General features: G+C 42.5%; 1 long non-coding RNA gene across 3 annotated transcripts in view; it reads left to right on the top strand.

The window, feature by feature from the left end:
* The window catches only part of LOC138759943 (uncharacterized), a 35493-nt gene extending 19217 nt beyond the window's left edge, over positions 1 to 16276 (top strand). For all 3 annotated transcript variants that reach the window (XR_011355262.1, XR_011355261.1, XR_011355263.1), the window contains 4 exons: positions 7575 to 7640; positions 11782 to 11965; positions 15165 to 15354; positions 15691 to 16276. This is a non-coding gene — a long non-coding RNA (uncharacterized lncRNA). The remainder of the gene's footprint in view (positions 1 to 7574; positions 7641 to 11781; positions 11966 to 15164; positions 15355 to 15690) is intronic.
* The last annotated feature ends 1040 nt before the right edge of the window (positions 16277 to 17316 follow it).

Raw genomic sequence — 17316 nt, 5'->3', positions numbered from 1 at the left:
TGTACTCTGCATCATCTGTTTTTGTGGTTCAGTAAAATGTCAGCAATTAGGAAAACCAACACTGTTACTCACTTTTGGTGTGCATGCAGAAACCCTGAGTCACGGCAGAGTATCCACACAAAGTTCAGCATCAAATCTCTTTGGTGTCTTCAGTAATTGGCAATAACTTTACAGAAGAACCCTGGTGTTCTGGCCAGTAGAGATATAAAGCACTGAACCAAGCCCTTTGGCTTGCCTGAACCATACCATTCACTAGACCAATCCTACCCTAACCCCTTCTGTTCTCTTCACAATCCCTAGAATCTACCTGCACACCAGGGGCAATTTACAACAGCCATTTAAGCTATCAACCCCATATCCATGGAACATGGGAGGAAACCGCAGCACACAAAGAGAACCCACACGGCCAACACCCGGGCTCAGGATTGAACCTGGGTGTCTGCAGAAGCAAGGCAGCAGCTCTTCTCATGAATTGCCCTCTTGGCACCTACACCTGTGACCACAGGAAATGCTACACTTGTGCCCACACCTCCTCCCTCCCCAACATTTAGGGCCCCAAAAAGTCCTTCCAAGTGAGTAAAAACACACTGAAATGCTGGAGGTACCTAGCCAGTCTTTTCAGCATCCACAATAAGCAAAGATATATTGCTAACATTTCAGGCCTTCTCAAGGAATAAGCAGAATGAGCCAGAAGCAGGAAATCTCAGAAAATCACAGAATCCAGATCAACAAATTGTATTAATTGGATAGGATAAGAGAAGAGGTGAGAATTGATCATATCTGTGTGGAAGGAGAGAGAGTAAAGGGTGAGAGACAGAGTTGGGGGAAGGCAATGGGGGAAGAAGGAAGAGTTTTAACAAAAGCCAGAGAAGTTGATATTAATGCCATCTGGTTGGAGAGTGCCCAGTTGGAAAATTTCCTTCAATTTGCGGGTGGTCTCAATCTGGCAGTGCTTGAGATCATGGACAGATATGTCAGCAAGAGAACTGGATGTGAAATTGAAATGGGTGGCCATTGGAAGATCCACCCTGTTGCAGTGGACAGAGCTGAGGTGCTCAACAAAGCGATCTCCCAGTCTGCGCCCAGTCTCTGATGTAGTGGAGACCACAACAGGAGCACCAGGTGCAGTAGATGACCCCTTCAGATTCACAAGTGAAATGTTGCTTCACTTGGAAGGACTGTTTGGAGCCCTGAATGGTGGTGTGGGTGCCAGTGAAGCATCTCGTGGTCACAGGGGTAAGTATCAGAGGACAATTGGTGGGGAGGGTAGAGTGGTCAAGGGAGTCATGGACGGGGCAGTCCCTGTGGAAGGTGGAGATGCTATAAGAGGGTAGTATGTTGAGCTCCTTGGATCTGTCTGCTGCAATAGTGAGGATCTCCCAGTGGCCACCCATTTCAATTCCCCATCCCATTTGCTTGCTGACATGTGTGTCCATGGTCTCATGCACCGCCAGACTGAGACCATCCATAAAATGGAGGAACGACACCTCATCTTCCGACTGGGCATGCTCCAACTGGTTGGCGTTAATATTAACTTCACTGACTTTCGTTAAACTCCCACAGTTCTTCCCCAGCACCTTCCCCAGCTGTGTCTCTCTCCCTTTTTCCTGCCTCCTTTAGCACAGACATAATCAATCCCCTTTTCATGTCAAATTAACACCTTTTGTTGGTCTGGATTCCTCTCCCAAGGCAGTACTCTCTGTATTCTGAGAATTCTTGTGGTTTTTTTTGCTCATTCTGGCTTATTCCTTGAAGAAAAGCTTAGGCCCAAAAAGTTGGCAATATATCTTTGTCTCTTGTGGACACTGAAAGACTGGCTCAGTTCCTCCAGCATTTTTAACTACAATCACAGCGTCTGCAGACTTTCGTGTTTCACTCATGGTGAAATAATGGACAATTGCAATGATAGTGAGGAAATAATTTTGCATTCCAGGATACTAATGTAGCATGGGAAAAGCTGAGACCAAATATTCTTTCTGCATGGAAATGAATTTTGAATGGCAATAATGTCAGTTTAATAAATCAGAAATGTGTTCTTAATGTCAGGAAGCACATTTTTGCTCCCCGTACAATCGAGCCAACTAATATAGTGTATTTTTATGTATTTAAGTTTACATTATAACACACTTTTCAGAGAAATGAACAATATAATACATGAAGTATTTGTCCATAAGTATCTGAAGTCATGGAGTAAAACACTCAACCATTCCAAGTTCATAGCAAAAATAGTTAGTGCCATTTTGATATGTTTATATTGTGACAGATTATGTTATATTTTATATTATGCATAGATATGTTTTTGGAAGATAGTTTGTGGGGTTAGTTAGGTCACACACAGATACAAACAGTTCAAAACTGATCTTAATTAAAATACAAGAGTTATGTATAAGGTGATGCCTACAAGTCTGCAAAGACAATAGACTCCAATGCTGGAGATTTTCACAACGAGGTGCAAATGGAAGGACCCATCCCAGGAAACTGATAAGAACTCTCATGAGTTGATTTTGGGAGTCAGCAAGCTGTTTTGGTGGAGTGTGCTGTTTTAGGAAGGTCATATGGTTTTGAAAGCCAAGGGAGCTAAACAGGCTTTCTCTGAGAGAGAAAGAGAGAGAGAGAGAGGGAGAGAAAGAAAGAGAACTGGTTTCTGCAGCATGGGCAACCTGGAAGCTTGTTTGAAATCCTATTTTGAAGACAGGTTGTGAGTTCTGAGTTCAACCTGTTCAAAGCCCTTGTGGTCCATACAAGAGGAGATGGCTGGCTGTATAATGGTTCACTTGAGATAAGGGAATCAAAAAGGAACTCTGTGGTGACCTGAAAGCAAGAGGTCATCATCTGGAAAACCCAGATGGAGCAAGTTTCTTCAGCAAGACACTGAAGAGGCTGATTGGAAGGAATCAGTATGTGTCCAATGAGCAACAAATCTCTCTCTGAAAACCAACAAGAACCTTCCTGAGTGCACCTTTCAAGCACCAAAGCCTGGTGAAATTCATAAATGTTAAATACTGTGCACAGTATCAGAATTACCTGATGCCAGTGAACCTGGAGGAGTGAGAAGTGAGATTGGACTCTGAATTAAAGAACTTTCCTGAAATTACATACACGTGCGCTTAGAATTAAAAAGGGGTTAAGTTAATAGTAATAAGTTAAAGTTTGATCCCGTTTTTATGTTTAAAGAAAATTAAAAGCAACTTTTGTTCAAGGAACCATTTGTCTTGGTGAATTCCTATTGCTGCTGGGTTTTGGGGTCCTCTGGGCTCAAAGCATTATAGACCTAACAAAAAAGAAACAAAGTGGTTTTCCGGATTGGGGAAAGATGTAAAAGCAACTGACTTGTCATATTGGGTGACTTTAATTCCCCCAGCATTGACTGGGATTTCCTCAGTACAAGAAGCTTGGAATTTGTTAGATGCATCCAATAAAGGTTTCTTGAAGCAGTCATAGAGGCATTCATATTAAACCTTGTATTGGGAAATGATCCTGGTCACATGATGGGAGAACATTTTGGGAACTTCTTACTTTTTAATATTGCTATGGATCAGGATAAATCTGGGCCTTTGGGGAAAGTGCAAACTTTGCAGGGGGGGGGGGGCGGCAATTACAACATTATTAGACAGGAGATTGGGAGCAGCTGTTATTGGATTCATCCACATCTGATGTGGGAAGTTATTTAAAACCCACCTGGTCAAAATTCAACACCAGTATGTTCCAGTGAGGGAGAAAAACAAATCTGGCAAGATTTGGTTATTGGATGACAAGAGATGTTGTCAATTTAATCAGAAAGAAAAAGGTGATTCAGGAAGCTGAAATCAGACCGGGTTCTGAAGGCAGGAAAGAACTCAAGCAAGGAATTAGGAGAGCTAAAGAGGGCCATGAAATCCCAACACAATTTATATACAAACATTAAAAACAGGGAGGTTGTTAGTGACAGGATAGTACCACTCAAGGACATGAGAAGGAAATTTATTCCTGGAGATGGAGGAAGCAGATGAGGTACTTAAATGAATACTTTGCATTGGTATATTCACCAAGAAGAAAGACATGGAGGATAGTGAGGACAGTGTCAGGTGTGTTAATATTCTAGGGCATGTTGATATCAGGAAGGAAGAGCTGTTAGGACCAGGGCAGATGGGAGAATAATGGAGGATATGCGGGTGAGTGCCAAGTTGATGGTGGTAGAGGGAAAGCTACTTTGTTTGAAGGAGAACATCTCTGATGATCTGGCATGGAAGTCCTCATCCTGGGTGCAGATGCGATGGAGATGGAGGAATTGAGAGAATGGAATGGAATCCTTATAGGGGACAGGATGGGAAGAGATGTAATCAAGGGAGCTGTGGGAGTTGGTGGATTTGTAGAAGATGTCTGTTAAGAGTTTGTCTCCTGAGGAGAGATCGAGGAAAGGGAGAGGGTTGCTAGAGATGGACCAAGTGAATTTGAGGTCAGGGTGGAAGTTGGCTGCAAAATGCATGGTCAGTGAGGTCATCATGGGTGCATAAGGCAGCACCAAAGTAGTCAGTGATGTAGCGGAGGAAGAGTTGAGGGGTTTCGCCATGTAGCCAACAAGAAGGCAGGTATAGCTGAGGTCCATTTGGGTACCCATGGCCACCCATGACCTGGAGAAAGTGGGATGAGTTAAAGGAGGTTACTGAGGGTAAGGATAAGTTCTGCCAGCTGGAGGAGGGTGGTGGTGGAGGGGGGCTGGTTAGGTCTAATATCCAGATAGAAATGAAAGGCTTTGAGGCCTTCAGTATAGGGAATGGAGGTGTATAGATTAGATTAGATTGGATTCACTTTATTGTCATTGTACCAGTAAATGAGTCAATGAAATACAACCAGCATCTAACCAGAAGTTTAAAAAATATTGTTATATACATTACAAATAAACATGTACAATTAAAACCAACAACAACATACAGGAATTGGATATCCATGGTAAATATGAGGCAATGGAGTTGGGGAACTGGAAGTTGTTGAAGTGATGGAAGGCATGTGAAGTGTCCCGGATGAAGGTGGGGAGGGACTGGACCGGGGGGACAAAGCAGAGTCAAAGTGGAGACCAATTCGGTGGGGCAGGAGCATGGGGACATGATGGGTCTGCTGGGACAATTGGGTTTGTAGATCTTGGGTAGAAGGAAGCAAAGGGCTGTACAGGGTTGGGAAACAATAAAGTTGGTACCAGGGAGCTGACAGGAAGTGATGAATTCAGAGATGGTGCGTGCTACAGTTTGTCTGTGCAGTGTGTTCATTTCTCACAGCCTTGCTATTCACAACACACTACACAGACAAACTCTTAACACACCGACACACCCACACTAATAACTTATATTTCAGTGTATAAGTTGACCCCTCTTTTTCAGCCTCATTTTAAGGGTTTTATGGTACATCCGGCATACAAGTCGACCCCCATTTTCTGGTTGCCTGAGGTTCCTCGTTGACCGGCATATAAATTAACCCCCATAGCTCACGATGCCTGAGATGGGCCGTTGATTGGTGTACACATCAACCCCCATAGATTGCACGGATTGATCTGCTGGCAGCGGGCTGGAAGTGATTGCTATCGTGGAGGGTTCATCAACACAACACAGGACGTGATGAAAACATGAAGCAACTTTTTAAGTTGAATATGATAGAAATGGTCAAAAAAACCAACAACTACGCTGCTGCAAGAAAATCTGATGTGCATGAGAAGTTGGTAAGAGATTGGAGGAAGAAAGAAGAGATTTTAAGAAAAATACCAAAAAGGCAATGTTCTTTGAGAACTCATTGGCTAGAGATGGAAAACCACATTGCAGAATGGGTATGTGAACAGAGGCAAGATTGCTACATTGTCACCCAAGATAAAATAAGAACATTTGCACTGCAGTGGGACAAGTCACACCAGACCTCAGTGATGATGTTGAGGTTACAGTCGGCTGGTGTAATTGTTTCGTGAACATGAAAAATCTGGTATTATATCAAAAAAACAAAAATAGCACAGAAACCTCCACAAGATCTTGATCATAAAGTTGTAAGTTTTCACCAGTTTATTATATGGAACCGGCAGAAACACCAGTTTGCATTGGCAAATATCGGAAACATGGATGAAACCCCCATGAATTTTGACATGATACGCAATAGAACAGTGGAATGGAAAGATGTTAAAACTGGGCAAACCAGAAGTACAGCCACGAAAGGACCAGGTTTACTGTGGTGTTATCATGCATGGCCATCAGGACAAAGTTAAGACCCATGGTGACCTTCAAACACAAAACTAAACTGGAAATGAAATTCCCTGCAGATATTTTAGTACATTTTCATGAAAAAGGATGGATGGATGAAAATGGTGTAAAACTATGGATATAAATTAGCCTTTCAAAATACAGCACCTGGGTAGCCCTCCTGCGATCCAGGTGTGATTACTAGAGGAAAGGAGCTGGAAATGCCTTTTCAATTGTAGGGGGATCGATCCATAAAATCACCAACCTGGCAATTTAAGGGGGATCCCACCACCTCAATGACACATCATGCCCTCACCGGAAGTACTGCAGGATGTCCAGATGTTGGCTGCCTGATGACGCACACACGCTGACGTCATCAGAATAAATGGGTCGGCCATTTTCATTTTCAAAACTAGGTAAGTTTAACTGGGTTCCCTGACTGCCTCTGAGGTAGGTCAGGGACCCAGATGGGTTCTCACTAGGTTGACTCGGTTGGACCCTTTCAAACTGCTGTGTAACTTGGGTGCTAACCTTGCAAATTGCCCATTTAACGTGGCAAATTGAAAGGGCCTACTATGTGGAACAGGCAGCCAGGTGGTTTACGCAAAGAACAGAGTTTGCTGGTCTGGGATATGTTTTGTAGCCACTTAACTGAGAAGACTAAAAGTAGATTAGCACTTCATAATACTTCCATGGCGGGGGTTATCCCGGGTTGTTTGACATCTATAATGCAACCTCTCTGCTTGTACAAGCCATTCAAAGACCACATGGATGTCGAGTGCAGAAAAGTCCTTTACAAAAGGCAGGGCAATGTGTGCTAGAACACTTGATATGCTGTGTAACTTTGTGCTCAAGGCATGGGACAAAGTTAAAGAAGAGACTGTGATAAAAATCATTTTAAAAGTGCAGTTGATGGCACGGAAGATGGTTTATTGTGGGACTCTGACGCCGAAGCTGAAACTGCTTCATCAGATACAGATTGGGTCCCATATAATGACTGTCTAAACAGTGAGAGTATGGATCTTCTTGCTGCCATCTTTGCTTCAGATGATGATAGTGAGAATGATTTTGAAGGGTTCGAAATGTAGTTATTGTTTTCAATGAAAATCTGATGCAGTCAGGATTTTTTTTTTGGTTTTTCTAGGGTTGACTTATAAGTCGGATCAGCGCAGATTGGATTTTGAGTTGAATTTAAGGTCTCAAAAGTATATCTGGCATACAAGTTGACCCCCATTTTAGAGAGATTTTTTTTGGGTTTCACGACTTGACTTGTACGCCGAAATATATGGTACATTGACTTATTGGCCTCACCCAATCAGGGCTATTTCCTTTGCTCTACCCACCTTCTCCACTACTAAAAAAAAATTTCTTCTTTCTCAGGTCCAATGAAGGGTCTCTGACCTGAAACATTCACTATTTCTCCTTCAACATTTTCTTCTTGCCCTGGTGAGTGTATCTAGCATTTTTAGATTTGTTTCCAATATATTGGGCAATCTTCCCCTCACTTAAATAAAACAACACTAACATAATATTCATTCTTTTGAATGTCTCCTTGACATTTCATATCATGGTCTACATAACCAGATGGAGTAGGTCATCTACTGCTGTAAACACTTGCATTTACTTATCACTGTAGCCTTACCAGTTGTTCCTGACAATAGTGGTACAGCCCAGGGATAATGGGTGAGAGGACTTAAAGACGGCACAATTCTGCAGTTAGTGGAGCCATTAACTTCATAGCTTTAGAGACCCAGGTTCAATCCTGAACTCAGGAACTGTGTGGGGTTTACACATTCTCTCTATAATCGTGTGCGTGTAATCCCTGATACTCGGGTTCCTTCTATTACCCTAAAGACGTGAGGGCTGATCAATTAATTGTAAATTGCCCCTAATGAAGTGAGTGGTAGAATCTGTGAGGAGCTGGTGAGAATGTGGGGAGAAAAATGGGATTAATATTGGATGAGTGAAGATTGCATGTTGATGATTTGCATGCAATTGATGGGCCAAGGGCCTGTCTGTGCTGTATTTCTCTGTGACTCTATGCCCCTAGGATTCAGAGTGAGGTAGGATGCAAGAACATGCAAGGTGTAGGTAACTTGGGCCCTTGAGGTTGCCCCACCATTTAATGAGACCAAGGGGCATGGAGTTTTGGGTGGGTTCTGGCTGATAGAACATAGTAAGTAATGAACATGGGGAATAAAAATCGAATGAGCCTTCAACTTGCTATTTGCCCTTTCCACTGAGGCAATCAGCCAAGCTAAGTCCTGGGGTTGGGGGTTGGGTTGGGGGGTAACAGTGGAGATTCAGAGGCAGAGAATAATGTCGAAAAACTAAGGACAAGCTGAATAGTTATTTTGATCAAAGACTTGATTGAAAACAAGAAGTTATAATGGTCCTAACTTTTTGGGAATTGATTTTGGCTTATGTTCTTTATCCAAAAGTTTGCATAATTGTTTCCAAAGTTAAATAGTCAATAAGGGAAGCCAATACCACATAGCTCCCAATATTTCAAAAGTTAAACAAATCTTGTCACAGATGTTTCCTGAATATCACTGCCACGTAACAAAGTGAAAAACATTATTCAGTAGCATCAGTGATGCCACATCAGAGGTTGTGGTCGAAGAGCCTTTACAAACAATGGAATCTTATTTGTTCACACTTCCTCTGACCCAGCAAGCGTCACACTCATGGAAGGGTACAGATGTGCTCATGAGCATGTGGACACGCAAACTCAACTGAACGCAATCTGATAAACCATGCAAGTGCACACAACATGAAAAATACTCAAAGAATTTCTCTTGACATTTCCATGTCAGCCACTGAGTCAGAGGTGGATGAGTCATATCTCTGGGCTCCTATTAAACGATTTATTGTCAGAAAACTATTTAGGTGAACTATTTCACTGAACATGAACGAAACTACAGCAATTTCTCCCGATCTCAGCAGGATATTTGCAGAAATGCAGAGAGGAAGATAGTTACAACACAGAATTTTTGCCCCAATTCAAAAATTTGTCTTTTCCCTTTGGAGTGACGAAGGATGAGAAGTGTCTTAGAGGTTTTTAAGATTATGAGGGTTTAGATAGGGAGGACAACCTGCACCTTTTTATTGGAGTGACAATAGGAAATACCAGAGGACACCTGTTTAAGGTGAGTGGAGGAAAGTTTAGGGGAGATATAAAAGGTCATCTTTTCACACAGAGAGTGGTGGGTGCCTGAAATGTTTTGCCAGGAATGGTGGTGGAGTAAGGTACAATGGGGATATTCCAGAGACATAAATAAGCACATGGATGTAAGAAAAAGAGAGGGTTACAGGTGAGAGGTAGGGAAGGATTCGTTTGTTGTGGAGGAGGTTTGCATGGGCCAAAGGCCAGTACTGTGCAATGTTCTAAGATCCATGTTCAATTCTGACCACTAAAAGCAATGCCATCAGCCACCTTGTTTAACAGAGAAATTACCCAGTCATGTCCAATCTGTCTTGAAGTAGAGTTATGGCTCTAAGTAGCCAGGCAATATTGAGGGAATACAACAACTAGAAGAATGCCCTTCCTCTTTCTGGCAAGTCTCTGCCCTACAATAACATGGAACAATATTGTTCATGGAGTAACAGAGTCACACAGTATGGATCAGGCCCTTCGACCCAATTCATTCATGTTGGCAAAACACAAAAACTGCAGATGATGGAATCTTCAGCAAACAAAGAGAAACTGGAGGGACTCAGTGAGTCAGGTTAGCATCCGTGGGGAGAAGTGGTCAGTCATGTTTCAGTTGGGTGCCCTTTATCGAGACTAAAGGAGGAAGGCATAATATCAAGTGGGGAAACTTGATATTATCATGAGGCAAAAAAGAGGGATCATGAAGCAGGGGAAGGACTAGGAGGTGATAGGGCATTAGACAAAAGGTGGAAGAGGCGGAGAGTCAGGTAGAGGGAGAGTCTGGGGGGGAGGTAAGAGAGAAAAGTAAGAATGAAAAAAGGAGAGGAAGAGAGTGGAAACAGAGGAAGCCAATAAAGGTGGGCATTACATAAAGATAGAAAGACCAATGTTCATGATGCTGGGTTTAAGGCTGTCCAGTCTTTCTTCTAAGTAATATAAGAAGTAAGGAATTAGGCCTCAAACTGGATGAAGCGCAAAAAAGATTTATTATGATAGCCTTAGCTATAGCAAAAAAATGTACAATGTCAATTTGGAAATTGGAAGAGAGCCTGAAAATACAGCAATGGTACATGGAAATTAATAAATGTATTCCATTGAAAAAAATAACATATAATTTAAAAAATAAAGTCACATTATTTGAACAAATTTGGGAACCGTACATGGAACATAACAGAGAGGGCTTGCCTCGGACCTCCACCCCTAAAATGATAAGACAAAATGACTGTGTGAAAGTAGATGACACATTTTTCTTGTTTATTTTCATTGTGTGATGACATTGTTTAGTGGATTTATTGTATTGTGTATGTTGAATGTTTATTGGTCTTGGAGGGGGGTGGGAAGGGGGAGAAAATGCCACTGTGTATATTTAAGAGGGAAATGTTTGTATGTATTTTGGTTGATATGGTTCACAGTGTGAAAAATAAAAAAAATTATTTAAAAAATGCTGTCCAGGAGGAATATGATGTGTTGTTCTTCACATTTACGTATGACCTCACCCTGACAATGGATGAGGCTGAGGACAGATATCTGCGTAGGAATGGTAAAGGAAATTGAACTGGTTGATGACCGGGACTTCCAGTTTAGATCCACAGAGTATTCAGTGAAGTGGTCACTCAGTATGCATTGTTGGAACTATGTACCACGATAGCTTTCCTGGCAGCATCCCAAATTGGATGCTCGACACATCCTCATCACACAATGAAAAATAAACAAGAAAAATGTGTCATCTACTTTTACACAGTCATTTTGTCTTCTTATCATTTTAGAGGCAAGCCCCCCTCTCTTATCTTCCATGTACGGTTCCCAAATTTGTTCAAATAATATGACTTTATTCTTTTAATTATATGTTATTTTTTTCCACTGGAATACATTTATTCATTTCCATGTACCATTGCTGTATTCTCAGGCTCTCTTCAGATTTCCAAGTTGACATCAAGTTGCAAAGTTCAGATTTATTGTCAGAGTACATACATGACATCACATACAACCCTGAGATTCTTTTTCGTGTAGGCCAGGGAGAATTTCTATTACCAGTAACTGTAAACTGTACTCAAGAAGAAAGAAATGGAAACAAACTGACTATGGAAATACAGAAAGCATTTGCAGCTGCTACTAAATCTGCTGCATTGTTTGACGTTCTTTTGCTTTCTTTAAATATTACCTTGTTTATGACTTTGTAATTTCTTTGTGATAAGATTATTCTGCACCATATGTACATGCATGACGTCTTGAACAATGAAACTATGCTTCTGTTCTACAAATGTAATAACCGTTTCCATGGACTTTTGTGCAGTAGCCTTTTTTATATCGTTCATTGTAGATTTCCGATGTCGTGCGTTTCCATTAGAACAGTATGGCTCACATCACGTTCTGTTTCTAAATTATTTCAAGTCTGTCACTCAATTTCAACGTTCTTCTTTCTCTTCTCGCCAGTTTATCGACTTTAGGATCCATTATTATAGGTTTATAGACACGTATGCTTTATATGGTTGCCGCTGTGCATGCACGCATAAAAGAACCTGCTAAATATTGGAAGTTTGAGAGTTTTCGAAAAGTCCAGATTCTCAGGTGGTCCAGATTTCAGGCATCCAGATTTTTGGACTTCTACTATACACAGGTAGGTGTGGAATCACATTCCATATTTACTTGCATAATAGTCAAATTTTGTGAGCCAATTTTGAGGGTAAAATTTAGGGGGTCGACTATTACACACATACTACTTTTGACCACGGTAAGTACCTGTGTCGTTCGAGGTGTCGAGAGATCCAATGGGCAGGCGACTGGGTGGGACCGAGTGGTAAGTCCGCATTCTGGGCACCGGGAGCTCGGATGGGTGGGTTGGCTAGGGTCGACTTTTACGTGGTATTGACTATTACACAGGTATATACAATGAATTCCAGACTGGGCAAGGATGACTGGTTGAGTGGAAAACAATTGCTGGAGGAACTCAGCAGGTTAGACAGCACCCATGGCAGAAATGATCAGTCATCATTTTGGGTCTGGAGACTAACGTAGGAAGAGGTAATATCAAGGATGGCTGATTGCCTCCCTGAAAGAATTTTTTGCATCAGATGCATTTTACAACAGTTCGATAGTTTCATGGTTATTTTTACTTAAGTCATTAAATCCACGTGAGACCCAGCAGAGCAGCCCCATTCCGCTCTCATTATTTCCGTGAGCCCTTTTCTTTGCTCTATGTTTTACACCTGGCTCATTACTGTAAACTTTAAGATCAGCATTATCCCATTCCTTGCAAAATTAAATTTACAGAATATAAATTTTCCAACCAGAGTGCATGTCTAAATATCATGAGTTCACAAATGAGATTCAAGATGAATCATCAGTTTCTGCACAGTTCCTGTTTTGCAAATGTCCAAGTACAAGGTTAGATCATTGATAAAAGTGATAAACTGATAAAAGTGAACCAAGGTGCAACTTTCATTGGCACGTAATCAAAATGGCTGGCATGTTCTGTACACTCCCACCTTCCTCTATTCATAGGTACAGAATCATGCAGTGTAAACATTGGCCCGTCATTTCTGAGTTAGCCATACTGATCCCATTTTCCTGGATTTTGCTTCCATCCCTCCTGCTGTTTAACTTCTCTGCTATGAGACATCTCTGCTCAAGAGAAAAGTTTCTCACTATCTACCGATCTATGCCCTCATATGTTTTAGGGTACCTCCCTTCTTCTGCTTCTCCATTCCAAAAATAATTCCAACCTATCCAGAATCTTCTCAAACTTGCAGGATCATAGAGCAGTACAGCATAGTGCAAGCCCTTCAGCCCTCAATGTAACGCCAACCCATATTATGATCATTCCATAATCAACCTAACCCTCCCCTGTCTCAGAGTCCTTAATCCCCATTCTTCTTACATCAATGTGCTATGGAATGTCTCTATTTTAGTAGCTTCCACCACGACCCTGCCAATGCATTTCAGGCCCCCACTCTCTGTGTGAAAAAACTTTCCTCTACTCATCTTAAACAGATGTCCTCTGGTATTTCCTATTGTCGCCCCAGGAAAAAAAAAGTACTGGTTGTCCACCCTATCTATGCCTCTCATAATCTTATGCACTTCCATAAAGTCACCTCATCCCCTGTCACCCCAAAGAGAAAAGCACTAGCTCAACCAACCTATCCATATTGAGGAACACACTGTCCTGATTTACTGACCTTTTAATTCAAAGAGGAAAGCAAGGCTTGATGAAAAAGGAGTGAATTCTCACACACATATATTCCATGACTTCAAACATTACAAGGCATTTCACAGCCAAGGGTAAACCAGCAACCAATTTAAGTTCACCAAACCTCTACTAACAGATAAGGTAAACTGGCCTCTCGATATTAAATGAAGCATAATTATTGATCTCGGCATCAGGGGCATCTCCCCTGTTCCTCCTAAAATTAAACCCATGGCTGATACGTTCTATCAATAATCCCAAAGACTGAGTGAGGAACAATAGGCTTTAATACACATTAGATTACAGCTCGCCCAACTCTACGTGGTTGAATGAATGGATGGGGGCAGGGAGGTCGACCTTTATGGCCAGGTCACAGGGGGAGGGGTTACATGGGGTTGAGTCATCAGTGGGCGGGCCAGCTACTTGTGCACAGAGCAGCAACAGTATATACATGTATACATATCACCACAATGGCATCTACCTAAGAGGGCATTTTTTTTGTAAATTAAAGAGATGTGTACTTTACAGGCTGAGCCGGCATTTAATTGCCTGTACAAATTGCCTTTGAGAAGGTAGTGGGGAGCTGCCATCTTGAACCTATGGAGTTCTTGAAGTGTGAATGTACCTACAAAGCAGGTGGGGAGGGAGTTACAGGATTTTGAGCCAGTGAAGGATGACAGTGTTTCCAAATTGAGATAGTGTGTGGCTTGGAGGGCAAATTCCGTCTGATGGAATTCCCATCTTTTTGCAGCTCTTGTAATTGATAGAGGTCAAGGTTTTGGGAGCTGCTGTTTAAGGAGTCTTGAGCCCCTTTCACTCTTGAGTCCCAGTAAATCGGCCATCGTGTCCCAGAATAGGAATGGGGGCTTGGCTTTTCACACTGGACCACTCCTAACTGGGACACTGAACGCTTTCACACTTGCAAGAGATTATCCCTGGGGTTTGGTCTGTTCTACCTTTAATCGGAAGCACCTGCAATGATGCTGAATGCAAAAGAGGGAAGTGATATCATTGCATTCTATTCAATGGCTGACCTCAGACAGGTCGCCTCGGATGTCCAGAAGATATATGAATCCATCACCACACAAGCAGGTCTTATCAGCCTCTTAATCTTCAAGTTGGTGCAGAAAAACTGATCTTACAGGCCAGGGAACTCCTGATCTCATGTGGAATAATTTCAATGATCTCTTGTATATAACCTGTCAAGTGTTTGAGGAGAGATTGGCTGAGCGGAGAGTCAGCCATAGAAAGCGCTTGTTTTTAATGAAGTATCTTGAATGGGTGCATAATAACAAAAGGATGTGGAAGGAGGAGAGGTCTCAAAGATCCATATTCTTGGATCAAGTTTTAGAAAAATACAATGATACCCAGTTGTGTGAGAATCTACGAATGTCTCATGCCATATTTAATCTCATTGTTGGAATGCTGGGGCCACATCTGAGGAGTAAAAACACAAAATTCTGAAGACCTCTGGAACCTCGAGTCAGACTTGCACTAGCATTGTGGAGGTATGCCACTCCTGGAGAGTATCATTCCATCAGTGTACTTTTTGGTGTTGGTATCTCCACTGTATTCATAGTGGTGAGGCAGGTAACTGCAGCACTGTAAAAATAACTCATGCCACATTTCATAGGGTTGCCGACTGGGGAGCATCTTCAAGAGACTATGGAGGCATTTGAAAGGAGTGGTTATCCTATGTGTGCCAGAGCCATAGATGGCACATGTATTCCCATCATTGCCCTACAGGATGATCCAGCATCCAACTACAAATGAAAAGTATGGCACGCCATCGTTCTGCAAGCTGTTGTTGACCACAACTGCTGGTAAGGTTGATCTTTCCATTATTAGCATTTATCTTCACTTGAAAATATAAGCATTAAGTGGTTTGACCAGTCACCCTGTGTTTGCAGCTTCATAGATGTCTATGCGGGCTGGCTAGGTTGCACCCATGATTCTCATGTTCTTGTCAACTCTCTGATTTACATGATTGCTGAAGATACAGGTGGTCAGCTATTCCCCAGTGACATCTGATTTCTGACAGTGAATTACAATGCCTTAACAAGTGCACGTGACCCTGTGAAGTGCATGATAAACCCCAGCTTTGCCATTTTTCCCTTCTGCTCCTTCTCACTCACACATTCTATTTGATTGTATCACAGGACTCCAGAAATATGAATGGTGTGGAAATACCTGCGCATTTGATCAGGGATCCTGCCTACCCACTGCGAAAATGGCTGATGAAGGGGTTCACGCAACATCACGTCATTGATCACCGTAAGAGCACATTCAACTTCAGACTCAGCTCGGCTAGAATGGTTGTGGAGAATGCATTTGGTTGTCTCAAAGGTCGCCGAAGGTGCCTGTCCAAACAAATATATATTAATACCGCCTTTGTGTCAAATGCAGCTGTTGCCTGCCGTGTCTTGCATAATATCTGTGAGCTTAACAAGGAGCACTTCCTGGAAGAGTGGAGGGCTGAAGTCTCCAATCTCCCTCCTCCAGAAAGAATCCCTTACAGAGGTGCCACGGGCTGTGGTCCGCAGGCCATACACGAGGCTATGACATTCTTGTGTGGAAATGACAATAATGATTGAGTATAATCCTATAGAGATCTATAAAACTATATTGCTTGTCCTTGAACATAGTGCAACTGGTAAATTCGAATTTTAAAATAACAACTGTACAATATCCATTGGAACTTTAGGTGCAACTTCAATGTAAACATTGACAATTGTTAATAAAGACAGTGCAAAACCTTTAAGTAAAATGTTAACATCTTTAAAACATATTTGCCAACTTTCCATTCATATTGACTTTCAACTTGACTTCAACATACAACAGAATTGTAAACTTCACGACTTTGGTGAAGAACAAAGGATGTAATTCAACATTCTCATCCTCATCAGGTGAATCTATGAGCCAAGATAATGGCCAATAATGGCTTGATCAGCTGAACCCGCAGCACCTACAGTTGTCGAGTGTGTCCCACGGTGAGGGGGGGATGGTTATTAAGGGTTGGGATGTAGGCTGGGTGCATCACTGGAAACAGTAGACAGCCACAGGAAGGGGAATGCTGTGCAGGTTGGCAAGAGGGAGGAGAATGGAATGGGGAGAGCTGATGGTGGGGTATGCAAGGAGGCATGTGGCGTTATGGTGGCAGAGATTGGTTGGAATGATGGGGAGGCTGGTAGTAAGGAGGATGCAGGAGGTCGGCCAAGGGTGGAAGGAGTCTGAATGGTGGAGGGCCAAAGCTGGACTCGCCCAATCACTTCGATTGATGAAGCCAGTCTGCTTAGAACTGCTGTCTGTGCCTGCATCCCCTGTCGAAACTCTGTTATCAGGCATGCCAATCCTTCATGTTCAGCCTGGTGCGCCTGTTGCAGTCCCATCCGTTGCTCCAGCATCAGCCTCTGCATCGTCTCAGCCTGCCTCTCCCTTCTGTCTCGTTCTCTTTCATGGTCCTTCTGGTCCACGCTTCGTGGGCTTGTTATGTCTCAACCTCCTTCTTGCACGTACATGTGAATTAAATGCCATGCCCTCAGCTTTTATTCAAACAAGATTTTTTGTTTGAGCAGATTAATTAAGAGTCTTACTAGCTCCCAGTACAGCAGGAGGAGTTATCCCTGTATAATCACCAGTTGTCTTCAGGTCAGTTGCAATCTGCTGATCAGCCAAGATTGTGACAGGAGATGAGGCAGCAGTAGAGGTTGAGGTACTGGGGGAGGGGAGGGCACCAGGAGCAGATGAGGTTCCGGGGTGGTTGATGGGTCTGTTGGAGATGAGAT

Source organism: Narcine bancroftii, chromosome 4, assembly GCF_036971445.1.
Source record: "Narcine bancroftii isolate sNarBan1 chromosome 4, sNarBan1.hap1, whole genome shotgun sequence".
NCBI classification, from domain to species: domain Eukaryota; kingdom Metazoa; phylum Chordata; class Chondrichthyes; order Torpediniformes; family Narcinidae; genus Narcine; species Narcine bancroftii.
This window is presented reverse-complemented; position numbering and strand designations above follow the sequence as displayed.